We start from the raw sequence: 4,716 nt of genomic DNA, 5'->3' as shown, positions 1-4,716 counted from the left end.
TGGTTAGTACCAACAAAACCACAGTACTAAGCTTCCTTAAACCTTCTGGTGCTTAGCACAGTGCCTGGCACATAGTAGGTGCTTAATAAATGTTTATTCAATGAATGAATGAATGAATGAATGGTAAGAGCATGGAAAAGGAGACAGGAATGGGGCATCGGCCATAGCGTGGAAAGAGAACCAGGCCAGAGAATCTCGAACTTGGTTTCCTTTTCGTTGAATCCCTGAAACCATTCTGTTACCAGAGACCCCTACCACCATGGCTTACTGGACTTTGTCCCCTGGATCATTTTGAAGGTAACGCAGTGCTTCTACAAAAATAGGAGGAATGGTCTAACCAGCTGGCATTTTCCTCACACCCAGTGGCTGGTGTTCTCTTGGCTGTCAAGTTTCCCTGGCCTCCTCATGCCTGCTTCTTCCCTTAAGTTGAAAAAGATGAGATGCTTTGAGAATGATGTGATATTTCACTTATTAGAGATAGGAAACAGCAACTTAGTTCTCTGTGGGGAGAGGAAATACTCTGTTTTCCTCCCTGGAATTTTCCATGGACACTTTGAGCTCCTTTGTGGAAGCCAGGAAGTAGTGCTATTTCTTTATTTTTCAAAGGGAGAGTTGGCATTACACATCACGTAGAAGGCCATGCTCATTGTCAGGGAATCCTTGGTTCATGTCCTGCCTCGGACCCAAACTGGCTGAAAGACCCCTGGACAAGATCTCTCATTGCCCCAGGCCGCTCTCAGATCGGAAGTGATAGAGTATCTGCATCCCCGAGTTGTAGTTGTTGTTAGAGGACTAATGATGTCAGAAGGGTGATGTCTTGACTTGCACATGAATTGGATTTAAGTGAGGCAGGGCTGTGCAAAGTCAACAGCCTCACTTCCTCCTCCAGAGTCATTGGAGTCCAGTGACAAGACATAGGTCAGGAGAACTGGCAATGGACTAGATGCAGTGGGTGCTAAGGTCTTTCCCACATCTCAGTTTGAGGTCACATCCATGGAGAGTTTCCACAAAGGGCCTTCCTCACATTGATGAAATCTCAGTAGTGTGGACCCTGAGAACTGTTCTGAGGAAGAGCAGAATTATCTTCATCCAAATCTTCCTCTCTCTGGTCAGTTCCGGTGCATGCAGTACTAAGCTTTCTCCAGTTACCCCCTTGCCCCCCCATGACATGGAAATGACTGACGCTGGGCTCTCAAAGAGTAGGCCAAGGGAGCGTAAGCTCTGTTGGGTCCTACCAAGCTAGACTGGTTCAGAGGATGGGTCCAGTGACGGGAGGACCAACCTGGCTAAGTCTGGAAAAGCCAAACACCTGGCCAAGAGGTCATGGCCATTCAACTGGAGAAACCAGCTAGCGAGTCATGGAGGAGTTGACAACTGTGTCAGTGGAGGGAGCATCTAATCTGATAAAATCATGGCTCTTGTGACGGACTGAAGTGATATGATAATACAGTATAAGATAAGATATAACAGGATAAAACACAATACAGTAAATCTAACATGATAGGATATATCTTACCATTCTCTTAGCACTTTGAAGTGTACAAAGCTTCTGACATATCAACCCTGTAAAGTAGGTAGTGCAACTAGGTGGGTCAAGAATTAAGAGCAATAGGCTTGAACCAAGGAAGATCTGAGTTCAAATTCTGACTCAGATACTTCCTAGTTGTGTGACCCTGGGCAAGTTACTTACCCTCAGCCTTGGTTTCTTTTTTTTTGTAAAATGGGCATCATAACAACAACCTTACAGGATTTTTGTGAGGAGCAAATGTGAAAACATAAGTGAAGGGTTTGACGAGCCTTTAATTGCTTGCTTTCTCCTGTGACAGCAGGGCCTGAACCCTGCTCCCTGGAGACTTCCCTGCTTTGACAGGAAGACACTGGGTCTCAAGAGTAACTATCAAGATGGTAACAGGGCAATTAATGAAAATGATCATAATAGCCAGCTTGCAAAGCATTTTTTACAAGTGTATCATTTTATCCTCACTGCTGATAATATCAACCCCATTTTATATATAAGGAAACTGAGGCAGGCAGAAGTTAAGTGACTCACCCAAGTTCACCAAGCTAGTAAGTGTCTGAGGCTGGATTTGAACTTAGGTCTGCCTGAAGCTAACTCCAATGTGTCCTCTATCCACTGAATTACCTAGCTGCATTTTGGAAGCCCAAGTCTATGGTGGATGGGGAGAAAATTAGCCGTGGTCTTTTAGATTCCAAGTTTTTCCTTATTCCAGATGTGAGCAAGAATGAGGAATCGTCTAGCTCACGTGGTGACAACCTCTACGCTTGGGATTGCTGAAGACTACAGCTATTTACATATCATGAATAGAATGTGTACATGACTCTTTGAGACCTCTAGGTAGGCCTGTTCAGATGTTTTTCGGTCATGTCTGACTTTTTGTGACCCCATGTGGGCTTTCCTTGGCAAAGATATTGGAGTGGTTTGCCATTTCCTTCTCCAGCTCACTTAAAGATGAGGAAACTGAGGTAAACAGGGTTAAGTGTCTTGCCCAGGGTCACACAGCTAGTAAGTGTCTGAGGCTGGATTTGAACTCAGGAAGATGCTGATTCCAAGCCCAGGGCTCTTTGCACGGCCTACGTACTGTAGGTGGGGCTACACGACTCTAAAGATATTCAGATGTAAGCCATTCAGAAATCCCATAAGACAGAAAGGCTTGTTCGCTATATTTTAAGGTAAATTTGGTGCCTGTCAGTAAAATTTTTTTATAAGTCATGATGTGATCTTTGTAATCCTTGCCCCTTAATGATTAATTTTTCTTTTGTGGACTTGACCATTGGCATAGGGAACTCCCAGTGAGGAAATTCAGGTCATCAAAGCAGCAAGCCCCTGTTCTTCAACTTACAGTGAAGAGAGCTTCCTGGGGATGTATAGAGGTAAGTGACCCAGCTAAGGTGACCCAGCCAGCATGTGTTGGGACAGGACTCCAAGGCCAGTTCTCTATCAATCCCACTACACCACCTCACATTTACACATCACTTGAAAGTTGTGCCAGTGCCTGGCACATGTAGTATTTAAGGTTTTCATTGCAATGCAATCATTCTTTGAGGTATGTAGGACAAGTATTGTTACTCCCATTTTATAGATGAGGAAAGAGAGGTTCCTAGTTACACAGTTAGAGTGGTCTCATTGAATAGCTGGGGTGCTGTAGATAACGCCCCTTCAGTGCATCCTGTTTGGAAGCTGCTTTCTCCCCTGAAGCTGACAGCCACATCTTGAACCCAGCTACTGCGAATTAATCAATCAGGACACAAGCATTTATTACGCACATATTCTGGGGGCTAGAAGGGGAAAAAAATCAAACAGTATCTGTTCTGAAGCTTACATTAAACAGAGATATCCATGTTACTACAAGATAAAGACAAGATACAAATTTGTCAAGATTACAAGTTGTAGCTTTAAATCCAAGGCCATCCTTAGTCGAGAAAACTTTGCCTTCCCTCCAAACAATCCTATCAGATTAAAGCAGAGGATACTTTTAGGAAGGGCGGTGACAGTTCCATGGTGAAATGTAAATAATACCACCTCAAAACATGTTTTCTTTGTGTCAAGATCTGGAATTAGGAAGGTTGGGGGTGGGGTGAGGAAGGGGAGACAGTATCCCAAACAAGGTCCTGCATGTGAACTGCTCTGGTCAGGATCACAGAGAGCCTCTGATCGACATCCTGCTGACCTCGCCATCTCTAGCCTGCTTCCCCAAGCTTAGGTAAGGAGAGCTCCCTCATTTCACAGCTCATAGGATGTAAGGCTAGGATGGGGGCAGGGAGGGCATCTAGTCCAGCTTCCTCTTATTGGTCATAAGATCCCAGGACTTGGGAAGGAAGAAACCTTAAGATAATAAGAGCTCATATTTAAATAGGGCCTGTCCATACATTATCTCATTTGATTGGCACAGCACATTATCTTATAGGATCCTCACGACAACCTGGGAGATGTAGGCGTTATTATTATCCCCATTTTACAGATCAGAAAACTGAGGCTCCGAGTTGCTCAGAGTCACCCAGCTAGTGTCTGTCTGTGGCTGGATTCAAATCCAGCGCTTCCGGACTCCAAGACCAGCATTCTAAACCAAGCTGCTTTTCTGAGATCCCCTATTTACGATTCAGCCCCATCAGCCCGAGGAAACTGAAGCTAAGGTGTGTGGAAGGAGACAGCAGGTGCTCAACACAAGCTTACTCTTTCTACTTGTACCTCCCTCCGCTTCCCCCACTCAGTGCCTGGCACACAGAGTTTGTGCTTAACAAACACTTGTTGATCGATTGATTGATTGCTGATTGAGATTGCTCGGCAGATCAGGAGAACTCTAAGCTTTCCCGTGACCGGAGCCCTTTTATCTAAGCGACCTCACTGCTCTCCCAGCTACCAACCAAGCGGTCTTTTTAAACTCCGGCCGCTAAGGCATTTGCCCCCCGGGCGCCGGGGCCACACTCCGAGGGGCTTCCTTAAGCACACGGGCTTCGGGAGCTGACGCCGAGCCTTAAGCAGCAGCCGGCACGGGCTTCGGCCTCGTGACCAGGCGGACTTTAGAACCCGATGCCGGCAGCTTTTAGAACTCAGCAACAGCCAGCTTTGCAACGCTGGGACAGAGAACTCGAGAACGTTGAGACGAACTTTAGAACGCTGCGACAAGAACGCTGAGTTATAGAATGTTGGGACAGGTAACTCTGGGATTAGAAAGACACCGAAACAGGTAACTCTGG

General features: G+C 45.7%; 1 protein-coding gene across 1 annotated transcript in view; it reads right to left on the bottom strand.

Moving 5' to 3' along the window:
- RARRES1 (retinoic acid receptor responder 1) overlaps positions 1-4,716 on the bottom strand; it is a 36,111-nt gene that overhangs the window by 30,522 nt on the left and 873 nt on the right. The gene's annotated exons all lie outside the window — the stretch shown is intronic.

This window comes from Vombatus ursinus, unplaced genomic scaffold, assembly GCF_900497805.2.
Source record: "Vombatus ursinus unplaced genomic scaffold, bare-nosed wombat genome assembly UNPS02014810.1, whole genome shotgun sequence".
Lineage (NCBI taxonomy): Eukaryota > Metazoa > Chordata > Mammalia > Diprotodontia > Vombatidae > Vombatus > Vombatus ursinus.
This window is presented reverse-complemented; position numbering and strand designations above follow the sequence as displayed.